Genomic DNA, 16,067 nt, shown 5'->3' on the forward strand with positions numbered 1-16,067 from the left:
TCGGTTCAACGTTTTAGATCAGGGATGTCCAACCGTGGCAACTTTTAAGACTTGTGGACTTCCAACGCCCAGAATTTGCCCAGCCAGCATATATGGACTTCAACACCCAGAACCCCTCAGCCAACATTCCCCCCCCCATCAGCTGGGGGATTCTGGGAGTTGAAGTCCACCCATCTTAAAAGTTGAGAAATGTGGGGGTTTGCTGGTTGAAAAACATCAACCTGAAGTTTATGTGCATCGGCCGCACACCACTGCACATGATGGCTCCATGACGTTTTCAGTTTTTCCCCAACTTTTAGGAAGTGGCTGGCTGGGGAATTCTGGGAGTTGAAGTCCACAGGTCTTAAAGTTGCCAAGGTTGGACATCCTTGATTGAAAATGTTGAACTGATCTGAACTGCGGACACATCTTCAACAATTGCCCTGTGGCAAAACACCTGTGGCAAAACCTGATCAATATCTTAATGTTGATCTCCAAAAACTTGATAGCAATCCTAGTTCAAAAGATCCCCCACCATTACAACATGGTGGCTGGTTTCTTCACAACAACCATTGCTATAACTCCCAAATTCACACCTCCTTTCCATGCTACAGCGTCTTTAAGGTAAAGATAAAGGTTCCCCTCGCACATATGTGCTAGTCATTCCCGACTCTAGGGGGCAGGTGCTCATCTCCGTGTCAAAGCCGAAGAGCCAGCGCTGTCCGAAGACGTCTCCGTGGTCATGTGGCCGGCATGACTCAACGTCAAAGGCGCACGGAACGCTGTTCCCTTCCCACCAAAGGTGGTCCCTATTTTTCTACTTGCATTTTTTGACGTGCTTTCGAACTGTTAGGTTGGCAGAAGCTGGGACAAGTCACGGGAGCTCACCCCGTTACGCAGCACTAGGGATTCGAACCGTTGAACTGCCGACCTTTCGATCAACAAGCTCAACGTCTTAGCCACTGAGCCACCACGTCCCTTTTACAGCGTCTTTAACTGTGATTAAAAAGTTCTAAGAATCTCTGCTTTTCAGTGTCAAGCTTCTTCATTCAATCTCTTCAAACTTTTCAGATTTGGGACGTAATAAGAAGGACTAGGGGAGACATGATAGCAGTCTTCCAATATCTCAGGGGCTGCCCCAAAGAAGAGGGAGTCAAGCTATTCTCCAAAGCACCTGAAGGCAGGACAAGAAGCAACGGATGGAAACTAACCAAGGAGAGAAGCCAACCTAATGGAAGCCACAAAGCTTGGCAAAACATCTATTTCTATTCTCCTTGCTGAAATAGAAGCAACTTTTTTTGATTGACTGAAATGGACAGGCTGAGACTCAGATGGTTTATCAATCCCGGTTATTTTAACCCCTTTTAAAAATAGAATTATATTTTTATATCAATTTGCACCGGGGAAGAAGAAGAGATTCAAGAGAACAAAGACCAACTGTGGGGGGGGGGCACCATGGGTGGGACGGGAGAGAACGTTTCATCAATCTGTGAAATTTTTCTTATCTTAATTATGTAATTACATCTATTTGGTGATTGCATTCTGGCTTTTCATATAAAGGAATGATGAAATCTCAAGAGACCTAGCTCAAAAGCTTTAGCCGGCACCGGGCTCACACTCCCCCTTTTAAAAGAGATTTAATTACTCCAAAATAATTAGAATGAACCCATTCAACAAGCATTCTTTTTTGATGCAACAGCGTGTGTGGTGCAAGGGATTAAGCTTTTGCAAACTGTCAATTTGGGACCAAGATACTCAAGTAGTCCTCGATTTATGACCACAATGGAGCCCAGAATTTATGTTGCTCAGTGGGAAGTGAGTTTTTGCCCCATTTTACGACTTTTTTTGGGGGGGACATGTTTGTTAAATAAACAACTTCCAGTAGTTAAATTAGTAACACCTTTTTTTGTTTTTTTAAATTTGATTTATATGCCACCCTTCTCCGGAGACTCAGGGCGGCTTACAATGCGTTAAGCAATAGCCTTCATACTTTTGTATATTTATACAAAGTCAGCTTATTGCCCCCACAATCTGGGTCCTCAATTTACCTACCTTAGAAAGGATGGAAGGCTGAGTCAACCTTGAGCCTGGTGAGATTCGAACTTACTAATTGCAGACAGCTGGAGTTAAATTACAATGCATTAGTCTGCTGAGCTATCCAGGCTGTTAAGTGAATCCATTGACTTTGTCACAAAAGGGGATCGTGTGACCTTGGGTCATAACTATGAGTCAGTTGCCAAGGATCTGAATGTAAATCACGTGGCTTTGGGTCATTAAGTGTGAAAAACGGTCACAAGTCCCTTTTTTCGATGCCTTTTGTCATTCTGAACGGTCACTAAGTGAATTGCTTGTAAATTGAGGATTACCTGTATCGTCTTACCTAAACAAGCGTCCTTAGTCAACGTTTTTCAAACTTGGCAACTTTTTAAAAACTGTGGATTTTTATTCCCAGAATTCTCTCCAACCAAGTTTGCTGACTGGAGAACTCTGGGAGTTGAAGTCCATCAGTCTTAAAAGTGACCGAGTTTGGACAACCTTGTCCTAATTCCGTGATGGCAAACCTGTGGCACGTGAAGCCATGTCACCCAGCACGCGTGGCCTTGCCCGTTTGTCTTCTGGGGTTTCTGGCACGCATGTGTGCATGCACTACAATCAGCTTCCTTTGCGCGTGAAGCAGTGCCAAAAACTGGTATACGAATGCCTGCCGGCCAGCTGACTGTCAAGTTCGCATCCATGCCAGAACTTTGAAGTTCGGCTTTTCCAGAGCACGATCCCTTCGCGCACACGGCAGGCTTTTTTCAAGAGCTGATTGGACTTTCTGGTTTTTCTTTGAAGACGTTTCGCTTCTCCTCCAAGAAGCTTTCTTCAGCACTTCAGCCTCTTGGATGAGAAGTGAAACATCTTTAAAACTCACGTTCTCATTAGCTAATGTTCTTTTTTTTTTTTTTCCCCTCCATCATCCTGAGTCTCTGCAGGCTCAGTTTACTATATTTTTCGGACTATAAGACGCACCAGAGTAGAAGACGCACCTACATTTCAAAGAAGAAAACAATGGTAAAAAAAAACAAACCGTTTTGTACGTCGGGTTTTTGCCATCCTCGGCCCCCAGGAGCACTCTTGCAGGCCTCCCAAACCCTTCACACGTCCCATTTTCACCAAAAACAGGCCCGTTTTTGGCCTCAAGCCCCCCACACATCCCGTTTTTGCCCTCCCCGGCCCCCAGGAGCACTCTGCAGGCCTCCCAAACCCTTCACACGTCCCATTTTCACCAAAAACGAGCCCGTTTTTGGCCTCCTGAGCCTCCCACACATCCCGTTTTTGCCCTCCCCAGCCCCCAGGAGCACTTTGCAGGCCTCCCAAACCCTTCACACGTCCCATTTTCACCAAAAACAGGCCCGTTTTTGGCCTCCTGAGCCCCCCACACATCCCGTTTTTGCCCTCCCCAGCCCCCAGGAGCACTCTGCAGGCCTCCCAAACCCTTCACACGTCCCATTTTCACCAAAAACAGGCCCGTTTTTGGCCTCCTGAGCCTCCCACACATCCCGTTTTTGCCCTCCCCAGCCCCCAGGAGCACTTTGCAGGCCTCCCAAACCCTTCACACGTCCCATTTTCACCAAAAACAGGCCCGTTTTTGGCCTCCTGAGCCCCCCACACATCCCGTTTTTGCCCTCCCCAGCCCCCAGGAGCACTCTGCAGGCCTCCCAAACCCTTCACACGTCCCATTTTCACCAAAAACAGGCCCGTTTTTGGCCTCCTGAGCCTCCCACACATCCCGTTTTTGCCCTCCCCAGCCCCCAGGAACACTCTGCAGGCCTCCCAAACCCTTCACACGTCCCATTTTCACCAAAAACAGGCCCGTTTTTGGCCTTCTGAGCCCCCCACATATCCCGTTTTTGCCCTCCCCAGCCCCCAGGAGCACTCTTGCAGGCCTCCCAAACCTTTCACATGTCCTGTTTTCACCAAAAACGAGCCCGTTTTTGGTGAAAACAGGACGCACAGGGTGGTTTCGGGAGGCCAAAAACAGGGCTGTATTCAGTCTTTAAGAAGCACATACATTTCCATTCACTTTTTTGGGGGGGGGGGGAAGTGCATCTTATAGTCCGAAAAATACGGTAAATGAGAAGTTAAAATGTGAAAGAGGACAAAGAACTCTGCTTCGTCCACATTTTGTGTTTGTTGTACATATCTTCCACATCTTCCCTTACCCACCTTGGCTCTAAGCAAGATTTTAGATTTTTGACGCTCGAGACCCGACCGCACAAAAATCGGGATGTGAAGCGGCTCAGAGAGGCCAGGCAACGTTCATCCTTTTTTTTTTAATTTCCTTCAAAAAACAGAATTAAAGTCTCGGCAGGCTGAGACAGACCACGCTAAAGAGTATTAAATTCAGCGCTGAAGCTTATTAAAAAGGCCAAGCGAGTGATAGAATCTGAAAGGAAACCGAACAATTTTGGAGAAAAGTTTTTAACGTAATGCTGCGTTTTAACATTTTGTCTCGCAAAACAGTACTCTCAGATTTAATTTCCAGCTCCTTAATCTGCTCCTCTTATATTGTTTTTCTGGACCCGTATCGTTTTGTAGTTTTTTTTTAAAAAAAACAACACCTGTACATATTCTGGAATGGTCTTTTATCTAATAAGGTAAAGGTTCCCGTCACACATATTGTGCTAGTCGTTCCCGACTCTAGGGGGCGGTGCTCATCTCCGTTTCAAAGCCCAAGAGCCAGCGCTGTCCAAAGACGTCTCCATGGTCATGTGGTCGGCAGGACTCAACACCAAAGGTGCACGGAACACTGTTACCTTCCCACCTTCTCTATTTCCTTTCTCTATCCCCTCCTCGCCTGTTCCCTCCTCTCTCCTCAGCATCCCTTAGAAGGTGCTTCCCTCACCCCTTTTCTTTCTGTGGGCTGAGATGTCTCTTATCAGATCCCTGCTTTAGCTGGAGCTCTTCTTCCTGCTGCCTCTCAAGGACACTCCCACCGACCATTCCACACCAGATGGAAGATTGACCAGTGCACCATGCTGACCCCTCCTCCCTCCCAAGGGAAAGGTAAAGGTTCCCCTCGCACATACGTGCTAGTCGTTCCTGACTCTAGGGGGCGTTGCTCATCTCCGTTTCAAAGCCAAAGAGCCAGCACTGTCCGAAGACGTCTCCGTGGTCATGTGGCCGGCATGACTCAACGCCAAAGGCCCACGGAACGCTGTTACCTTCCCACCGAAGGTGATTCCTATTTTTCTACTTCTATTTTTTACCTGCTTTCGAACTGCTAGGTTGGCAGAAGCTGGGACAAGTCACGGGAGCTCACCCCGTTACGTGGCACTAGGGATTCGAACCACTGAACTGCCGAACTCAGCGTCTTAGCCACTGAGCCACTGTGTCCATTTAATATAGGCAGGGTTTTTTTCCCCAAACTAATCCCACTTTGGAATTTTACATGTTTCGGGGATACTTTTTTATTAAATGCACATTTCAAAAGGTCTATTAGGATGGGTGGAAGACCATCCATCTAAGCACGGTCTAGTTTGAAATTCAGGAAATACGACTTGAATTAAATTTGCCAGAAGTGTTGAAGCAAACAGATTCTTTTAACATAACGAAATCCTGCCTTTAAAACAACACCCCCCCCTCTCAAAAAACCACTCCTCTCTTTTTTACATTCTATTGTGTACAAAGCAACTTAAAACAACTAGCAAAGGTAGGTCTGGAGTTTGAAGACAGTTGCACAATTTTGTCAAAAGAATTCCCTTTTTTTTTCTTTTTCTTTTTTTTGCTAAGGCAGCTTCCAAGTTGTGTCTCGAGACGGAAGGCAAGCTGAACTGGTTTGGCCGCTACGACAATCACACAACAGGGCTTAGAAACAGTGTTTAAGTTTCTACGAAAGTTATTTAGGGGCTGACGTCTTGGGGCTTTTTAAATCTTGGGATCCCGGCGAAGTTGCTGATGAATTGTCCCTCTACAACAGTGCTTCTCAACTTTGGTAGCTTGAAGATGGTGGACTTCAACTCCCAGAATCCTGGGGAAGGATACTGTAAAATCTCCATTCTCTCCCAACACCAGGGGAAAGGATATTGCAAAATCCCCATTCCCATTCCCTCCCCACTCCAGGGGAAGGATACTGTAAAATCCCCATTCCCTCCCCACTCCTGGGGAAGGATACTGTAAAATCTCCATTCCCTCCCCACTCCTGGGGAAGGATACTGTAAAATCTCCATTCCCTCCCAACACCAGGGGAAAGGATATTGCAAAATCCCCATTCCCTCCCCACTCCTGGGGAAGGATACTGTAAAATCTCCATTCCCACCCCACTCCTGGGGAAGGATACTGTAAAATCTCCATTCTCTCCCAACACCAAGGGAAAGGATATTGCAAAATCCCCATTCCCTTCCCATTCCAGGGGAAGGATACTGTAAAATCCCCATTCCCTCCCCACTCCTGGGGAAGGATACTGTAAAATCTCCATTCCCACCCCACTCCTGGGGAAGGATACTGTAAAATCTCCATTCCCTCCCAACACCAGGGGAAAGGATATTGCAAAATCCCCATTCCCTCCCCACTCCAGGGGAAGGATACTGTAAAATCCCCATCCCCTTCCCACTCCTGGGGAAGGATACTGTAAAATCTCCATTCCCACCCCACTCCTGGGGAAGGATACTGTAAAATCCCCCTTCCCTCCCCACTCCAGGGGTAAGGATATTGCAAAATCCCCATTCCCTCCCCACTCCAGAGGAAGGTTACTGCAAAATCCTCATTTCCTCCAGATCAGCTGGGACTCGGGAGGCAGAGAATAGATGGGAGCGAGGCCAGTCAGAATTTTTACTACCAGTTCTCTGAACTACTCAAAATTTCACGCACCCCCGTGCCCCCCATTTTGGCTGGCTGCCAGAGGCCTCACGGGCCGGTCCTTTGCTATTTCCAGGCCAGCCCTGGGGGCCAGATTTAAGCACCCCGTGGGACGGATTCAGCCCGAGGGCCTCGAGTTCGACACCCCTGCTGTAGAGACTAATGAAGATGACCTTGATGGAGATATACAGGTAGTCCTCGAATTACGACCACAATGGATCCCAACATTTATGTTGCTAGGTGAGACAGCTGTTACGTGAATTTTTGGACTAGGTCTTCCTTGCTCCGGCAGGAAACCCTATACCATTTCAGACAAATAGCCGTCCAATCTGTTCTTAAAAAACCTTCCCGTGTGACCGTACTTCGGTCATCTTACTAAAAACCAGGATTTGTTGAATAAGCCACAGTTGTGTCTCACAGTTTTAAGATTTTACTGGCTGGAACGAACTTGAAAACCTGAGTTTTGAAGAGCCCTTGACGTTGATCCCGGAGAGAGATTTCATCTTCTCTCCGTCCATAAAGCGGAGTTTCTCTCCTCTTTTTTTTTGCAAATGTTGGCTTGTCGGAGAGTTCCAGAGGGACGCAAATCCGTAACGGAGCTGCGAAATCAGGAGATGATGAATGAACTGATGGCGGTTTTTCTCCCTGACTCATGATAACCAAAGAGCTGAGTCCTAAATTTTCGGTTGATGGATTGCAGAGAAGGGTTTTTTTTTTTCTTTTTTTTTTAAATGTTTGCCTGGATTGCAACTGAGAAGAAGTGTCACGCCTGCTAACGAGACCTGACCAAAATCAATCTCTAGTTTTATTGAGATCGGCTATAATAGAGAGCATCGGATTCTGCTGAACCTCCTCCTCAAAATTCAGTAAATTAGAGACGTGTCTTCCTGACTACTTCCCAAATAGGGGTGGGATTCAAACATTTTAGCAAGGGGTTCTCTGCCCGGTTGCTGGGTGGGCGTGGCCTAGTCAGCCTCCTGCACTACCGGGGGGAGGGAGTTTTTGTCCTCCCCGGGTTCTGTAGGCTTTTCTTGAGCTTCCGGGAGGGAGAAAACAGCCTCCCCAGGCTCCAGAGGCCCTCTGGAGGCCGGAAACGGGCCTGTTTCAGGCCTTCCCAAACTTCCGGAAGGCCCGTTTTTTCCCCTCCCCGAGTGCCCTGCACTTACTTGCATCCAAAACGGGCCACGTGAGGACTCCGGGGAGGGGCGGGGTGGGCAGGGCCAGCCAGGAGTGGGAATTGGGGGTTCTCCGAAGTGCACAGAATCTTAGCTAGAGGTTCTCCCGAACCCCTGAGAACCCCCAGCAGGCCACCCCTGCTTCCAAGTGTTAAACATCTCTGGACGTTAAGAAGGCTGAAGCTCATTTCGCCAGCGTGGACTTCCTGTACAGGTAATCCTCGTTTTACAACAGTTCATTTAGCGACCGTTTGAAGTTACCGCAGCGCTGAAAAGAAAAACGACTTCTGGCCACTTTTCACACTTACAATCATTGCAGCATCCCCAAATGTCGCGTGATCAAAATTCCGACGCTTGGCAAGCGATTCGTATTTATGACGGCTGTAGCGTTTCCCGGGGGTCCGCATTGGCAACCTTCGGGCGAGCGAAGTCAATGGGGAAGCACGACTCACTTAACCAACCAGGTTACTAATTTATAACAGCTGCAATGACAATCTGGAATTGCCCTGCCTGCGGTCCGATTGAAGCGTAGTACACAAAAATTGTCTGCTAAAACGTTTTGCCCGTCAACGACTTCTTCGGTTTCAACCGAAGTTTCAAAGAGCCTTGATAGTACAGTGGTCTAAAGCACCCTGTTATTAACACCAGCTGCCTGCAATTACTGCAGGTTCGAATCTCACCAGGCTCAAGGTTGACTCAGCCTTCCATCCTTTCTAAGGTAGGTAAATTGAGGACCCAGTTGTGGGGGCAATAAACTGACTTTGTATAAATATACAAAAGGATGAAGGCTATTGCTTAGCGCATTGTAAGCCGCCCTGAGTCTCCGGAGAAGGGCGGCATATAAATCAAATTAAAAAAAAAAAAAAAACCGCAATAGTAAACGGGCAAACCATCGATACAAACTCCAAGTAAACCGCTTCAAACTCGATTGCAGAAAATACGACTCCAGCAACAGAGCGGTAAACGCCTGGAATGCTCTACCTGCCTCCGTTGTTACAGCCTCAAACCCTCACAGCTTCAACCTCAAACTGTCTATCGTGGACCTCATGCATTTCGGGCTCAATTGCGGTCGTAAATTGAGGACTACCTGTGGATGAAAAATGGAACACCTCCCCCCCACCCTCCACCCCCCTTTCCCACACGCCCCCTCCCCGCTTTCCCAAAGCATGCAACACCCTTAACAGGTGTGTCCCTTTAAATATCGACTGACACATTTGCAGAGAGGAGACGTCCAGCCAAGGATTAGGCGTCCTACCTCGGCTCACCAGCTGGAGTTCGCCCTATCGGGGTATCTCATAACTATTTGAAAAGATATTTTCGAAAGCGCATGGCAACCCCCTTGGCCTCTGACCCTCGGAGAATGCATCGAGCCACTGAACATTTGTGCTCCAAGAATGCACACTTGGCACTCGGGGGCTCGTCCCTTGGCAGAGGGACCTCCGAAAAAAGCAAATGTTTGGCCCGAATTGGATCCTGTACGCCCACCCCGTCTCGGGTAAATTGAAACTGATTTGTAGGGCTTCAAAGAAAGAGAGCGAGAGATGTCATTTTTGTTTAAAAAAGAGGATCTCTTGAGGATGAGCAAATAAGAGACACCAACACGGACAGAGGTGGGTTCCACATCATTTTACCACCGGTTCGCCCAGCACTGGAAATGTGAGCACGCACATCCACGCGGCGTCACAAAACACGGCAATTCGCTCACGCGCGTCGTCCAGACATACATACTGTGTCAAAAACATAGCAATATAGGACAGGATTGCACCCAGGCAGATGGGCAGGCCCATCCGCAGTTCACCACTACCAGTTCGCCGAACCGGCTGAATACCACCTCCAAGCACGGAGGTGATGCTCAGACAGTCCCAAAAATAAAATAAAATTAAGGAATGGGAAAAGTTCTATTCAGAGCAGCACCCAGCATGGAAGAGCACCCATTTTTCAGCAGGAAAGTGCTGTCCAGAATCGCGATATGCCCGTGAGAGATCTTATGCTGCGATTACGAGAACATCTGGCATGGATCAGGATGGAGAAGAAAACTTTTTTTGGCACCACCGCCACTCTCTCTGGAAGCAATCAGGAGGTGAGACCTGGAAAACGAAGCATTGCTTCCACGGCAGCTGCCAAAACGAATATTTTGGAAAGGAAAAGGGCCCACAAGAATGGTACCAAGCGGAGCGGAATATCTGAGCTAACGGACCGAACGAGTTCAAATGTAGGAAGTCACCAGGGTTTCCAATTTGCTCCTCGGGCAAGCTAGAATGTCTGCGCTGGCCCAGATTTTCAATGGGGGTGGGGGGAAGGGGACGGGGGAGAAAGCAGAGGCAAAATTAAGGGGCTGGTGATGTAATCCGACACGGGACCCATGTGCTAAAGACACCTAATCCGGCGCCCACGTGTTCCACAGCTGAACACCTCCCAAAGGGAGAAGAGAGGCACCAAACCGAACACATGCAGGAGAGGAGGAGGAGGAGGAGGAGGAGGAGGAGGAGGAGGAGGATGGAACCTTGCAAAAGAACCTGGAATCATTGGGTTGGAAGGGACCTTGGAGATCTTCTAGTCCAACCCCCTGCTCAAGGCAGGAGACCTTATACCCGTGATGGCGAACCCACAGATGGCACACGGAGCCATTTCTCTGGGCACGCGAGCCATTTCCCTAGATCAGCTGTACCACGCATGGGCGCGCGCCTCCCGCTGGCCAGCTGATTTTCGGGTCTCTCCCATGCATATGAGAGACATGCGTGCATGCCCATGCCGCCAGGCCCCTCCCAGGAGTCTCCATGTGGCCTCTTTTGGATGCCAGGTAAATACAAGGCTCTGGAAGGGTGAAAAATGGGGCTACTAGAAGTCCGGAAACAGGCTGTTTCCGGCCTCCGGAGGCTTCAGGGAGGCCTGCTAGGCCCAAAACGGGGTGCAGAGGAGTCGCGCATATATGTGTAGGGGGTGGGGCATGCATGGGGGGCATTGCATTATGGGTGTGGGCACACGTGCGTGCGCTATCACATGCTTTTGGCACCCAAGGAGAAAAATGGTTAGCCATCACTGCTTTATATCATCCTGGTCAAATGGTTGTCCAGTCTATTTTTGAAACCTCCAGTGATGGAGCCCCCATGACTTTGAGAGGCAAGCTATTCCATTGATTAATTGCTCTTGCCGTCAGGAAATTTCTCCTTACTTCTAACTCCTCTTTTTAACAAGCTTCCACCCATTATTTCTTGTCCTGCCCCTCTGGTGCTTTGGAGAGTAAGTCAATCCCCTCTTCTCCGTGTCAGCCCCTCAAGTATTGGAAGACTACTACAATTCCCTCTTTTACGTAACCCCTTAAAATCTGGGGTAAAGTCAGAGCGACTGGATGGAGCTGAGCCTTTACTGGCCGGATGCCCTTCCTGACACCTACACGGAGTTCACAGCAGATATTTTTCCTTTGCACTTTGGGAAAGAAATATCTGCCGCTACCCTCGTTTTGGAACTCTCCACTTTCCGAGTGGGAGGCGAGGGTCTTCACCAATAAGCCACCACGCCGCTCATCCCTACTATCATGTCCTGTCCCCCCGCAATCCTGTTCATCATATGATTTAGCCTCAAGATCCTTTATCATCTTTGTTGCTCTTTTGAGCACGCTCCAGAACCTGATTTCCTCGGAGAGCCGAGTGGCGTGCAAAGGACAATCTCAAGGCAGCTCCTACAACGAGGATTACTCACGCGTAATACTGCAGGTGCCATAACCAGTTTGAGAAGCGCCAGCGACTCTCTCCCTGATGGGTTAAACAAAGAACCAGCTAGTCTTGTATTATTAATGCAATGGGCTTGCGGTTTCTCTGCATTGTTCTGCAGTTGCGCCGGTCTGCAATCTGCAAGCTTGGGAGGAGATGCTAGAAATATTCAGACGGAATATTTCAAGGTTTTCCAAGGGTGGCCATAGGGCCACACAGATTCTCCGCGGTTGTATGTCCAAGTCTCGTCTCCCCAGAGATCTTTGGATCTCCCATCAAAAAAAAAAAGAGGGACGTTGCAAGCACTGAACTCATCCTCCTCTTTTAATGACCCCATCATCCCTTGCGGGGTGGAGTCTGGGCAACTGAATGGAGCTAGCAGTGTGTTTTACTGGCCGGATGCCTTTCCTGTCACCAATGAGGAGTTATATTCAGCAGATAGAATTCTCAGTGTGCCCAGAGAGAGAAATATCTGCCTCTACCTAGGATTGAACTCACAGCCTCCTGATTGTCAGGCGAGAATTCCACCTCTAGGCCAGCGCACCACTCGATGGAAGCACCGAACCGATTTAAGATTATTGGGAACAATACAGATAGCCCTCAACTTAAGTTGTTCAGTGACCATTCGAAGTTACAATAGCTGTAAAAGAAAAAAAGTGACTTACAATCCATTTTCACTCTTACGACCGTTGTGGCATCCCCATGGTCAAGTGATCCAAAGTCTGACGTTTGGCAACTCATATTTACGATGGTTGTAGTGTCCTGGGGTCATGTGATCCCCTTTTGCAACTGAAGTCAATAGAGACACTGATTCACTTAACAACGGTGTCACTAACTTGACAACTGCAGTGATTGACTTACCAACCATGACCACGAAAGTCATAAAACGGAGCAAAGTCTCACTTAAAGCTTTGTCTTGATTGGCAGTAGGAAATGTTGGGCTCAAAACTGTGATCGTAAGTCGAGCACTATCTGTGCTTCGGTTTTCATTGAGCGATACTTCGCTCAACATCCAGAGGCGGCAAGCAAATTGGCACAGAATATCCGGTTCGTTTCCCTATTTAGAGTTCAAATTCTCTTAAACCCACCCAGATTTGAGAAGGATGATCTGTGTCATTAAAAACTAACGAATGATCTCTGGTGGGTTTTTTTTCCTGGTCCACAAGGAAACCCGTTTCCGATTGTAATTTACACAACGGAAACCGAGAACGAGTCCTCCGCAGAGATGCCAACAGAAAAATGGCACCATCTTCAACCACAGTGTATCAGATGTTTTCTGAGGTAAAGGTTCCCCTCGCACATATTGTGCTAGTTGTTCCTGACTCTAGGGGGCGGTGCTCATCTCCGTTTCAAAACCCAAGAGCCAGCGCTGTCCAAAGACGTCTCCGTGGTCATGTGGCCGGCATGACTCAACGCCAAAGGCGCACGGAACTCCGTTACCTTCCCACCAAAGGTGGTCCTTATTTTTCTACTTGCGTGTTTTTTTAACGTGCTTTCGAACTGCTAGGTTGGCAGAAGTCACAGGAGCTCCCCCCGTTCCGCGGCACTAGGGACTCGAACCGCTGAACTTTCGATCAACAAGCTCAGCGTCTTAGCCACTGAGCACCGTGTCCCTTAGAGATGTTTTCTATTATGACCAAATTTCAGACTGGATGATGGGTCCCAGCCAACCTTCTTTCAATGGACAACTTTAGGGGTGTATCCTGGATCCCGTCTTTCCCAGAGCAGCATTGTCCTTGTGCTTCTCTCCTCAACAGTTGGAGGTCAATAAGATAGAGAAGGCTTCCCAAGAAGCTCCCCTCAAAGGCAATGAGGTAGCTCAACCCAAGAAAACCAACTTTGCACCTGAGGTTCACCTCTTCCATCGACAGCAGAAAGGAAAACTTTGGTGGGCCCCGAAGGGCATTTCTTCCAACTTTGGGAGATGACCCACCTCAGTTTTGGTCCCCCCACCCCTTGGTTCAAAAGTCAACAACCCCCTCAACAGTTTTAAGGAAAAGCTTGGGAACCAAGAAGCAATCCAAACCAAGAAGCTAATCTGAAGTTCCCTTCTGAGCAATATCAAATGCCTGGATCTTGGCTGACCTTCTTTCCCAACAATTCCAAGTTCCAAGGGATAATACACACACACACACACACACACACACACACACACACACACACACACAACGGAGGGGAAGAGCAAAGTGACACGTACATTTTCCATTCTGTGTAAGCCATTACAATCAAGAGTAGAAGAGAGGGAGAGGAAGGAGACAGGGCCCATATCTGCTCGTCTGCCAAATGGGTCAGGAGGAGGTTATGTGAAAATATGAAACATGTGTCTTCTTGGACCAAAAGATGGAACAACATGATTACAACAGGAAATGTACAGGAAAGCGAGCCGGGGAGGGCGAGGGCACGCTTGCCAAAAAAACATTTCCATGGAAACCCAACACTAAATAGGTTTCTTCCCACCATCGAGTTTGCAGATGTGCAATTCACCTGAGTTTGCTCCTTTCCCACCCGCTCAGCCGCCGGGGTCCTCCCCCGAGCATCCATCCCATCTCAGACCATCCATCCATCTCTTCTCCATTATTCCCCTTCCCCCTTTTAAAACGTGAGAATGCAGATGACGTGACGTCTTCTGCGGTTTAAGAAGCCAACTACAAAGTCTATAGCGTTGGCTCCAGGAGAATCCCACGGATGGACCGGAGAACGTGAAGTCCAACGTTGGATACCCCCCTGCGATTCTTGCATGATGGATGCTCTTCCTTCTGCCCCCCATCCCACCCTCTCCAAATTTAAAATAATAATAATAATAAAAAAAAAAGCTGGCATTCTTCAGAACAATCAAGATCTTGCTTATTTGGAGATCTCGGTAATTTGGCCCTCAAAATGTAGCAGAAACATTGACCAAGGAAGGTCCTAAGCTAGCTCAATGTTTCTCAACCATCGCCAGTTTAAGATGGGTGGACTTCAACTCCTAGAATTCCCCAGCCAGAGCTGAAGTCCACCCATCTTAAAACTGGCCACGGCTGAGAAAAACTGGGATAGCTACTATGCTGAGGTTACAAGTGGTCTCTAAAGTCTTCTTCTAAGGCCACCCTCCTCAACTTCCTCTCATCCTGATGTCCAATTTTGGAGTCATGATGGCAGAAAATGTGGCAGCACAGGTCAACTTAAGTTAAGTACCTTCACATAAAAAATGGCATCCATCCATCCATCCATCTGTCTGTCTATCTTATTGATCTATCTATCTACCTATCTAATCTTATCTATCTGTCTATCTATCTATCTATCTATCTATCTATCTATCTATCTATCTATCTATCTATCATCTACCTACCTACCTATCTAGAGGGACGTGGTGGCTCAGTGGCTAAGACGAAAGATTGGCAGTTCAGAGGTTCGAATCCCTAGTGCTGCGTAATGGGGTGAACTCCCGTGACTTGTCCCAGCTTCTGCCAACCTAGCAGTTCGAAAGCACGTTAAATAAAATGCAAGTAGAAAAATAGGGACCACCTTTGGTGGGAAGGGAACAGTGTTCTGTGAGCCTTTGGCATTGAGTTATGCCGGCCACATGACCACGGAGACGTCTTCGGACAGCGCTGGCTCTTCGGCTTTGAAATGGAGATGAGCAGCACCCCCTAGAGTTGGGAACGACTAGCACATATGAGCGAGGGGAACCTTTACCTTTACCTTACCTACCTATCTGCCTATCATCCATCCATCCATCCATCATCCATCAACAGGTTCATTCCAGTCTACTAGACCATTAACTTCCATTCTAATCATAAACTCGCTCTAGAAAATGGTATTATTCTTATTATTATGGTTGGTCAGCCTGGATTTGTCACTTTTCTCCACCTATCGAGACCTTCCCAAGGACCGGGGATAGGCAAGGTGTGGATGTTGGATGGTGTTAAAAGGTCTCCTCGCAGGAGGTAAACTGTTCCAAGCAAACCTGCCTTTTCCAATTGACCGATGGGGATTTTGTCAATTTTACAGCTCTCTCTAAGCGGTTTTACAGAGTCAGCCTCTTGCCCCCAACAATCCAGGTCCTCATTTGTACGAACCTCGGAAGGATGGAAGGCTGAGTCAACCTGGATCTGATGAGAATTGAACTGTTGGCAGTAAGCATTGAGTTAGCCTGCAATGCTGCATTCGTTAACCACTGTGAAGGGAGGGAGGGAGGGAGGAGGAAGGAAGGAAGGAAGGAAAGAAGGAAGAGCCTGGAAAGAGCCAGGAAGGAAGGAAGGAAGAAGGAAGGAAGGAAGGAAGGAAGGAAGATGGGGGGAAGGAAGAGCCCGGAAAGAGCCAGGAAGGAAGGAAGGAAGGAAGGAAGGAAGGAAGGAAGGAAGGAAGGAAGGAAGGAAGGGCC

The 16,067-nt window shown here is 48.0% G+C and overlaps 1 protein-coding gene across 1 annotated transcript in view; it reads right to left on the reverse strand.

Annotated features, from left to right (window-relative positions):
• UBE2L3 (ubiquitin conjugating enzyme E2 L3) overlaps positions 1–16,067 on the reverse strand; it is a 161,478-nt gene that overhangs the window by 80,596 nt on the left and 64,815 nt on the right. The gene's annotated exons all lie outside the window — the stretch shown is intronic.

Source organism: Pituophis catenifer, unplaced genomic scaffold, assembly GCF_029215685.1.
Source record: "Pituophis catenifer annectens isolate HBS135680 unplaced genomic scaffold, rPitCat1.0.hap2 SCAF_10, whole genome shotgun sequence".
NCBI lineage: Eukaryota > Metazoa > Chordata > Lepidosauria > Squamata > Colubridae > Pituophis > Pituophis catenifer.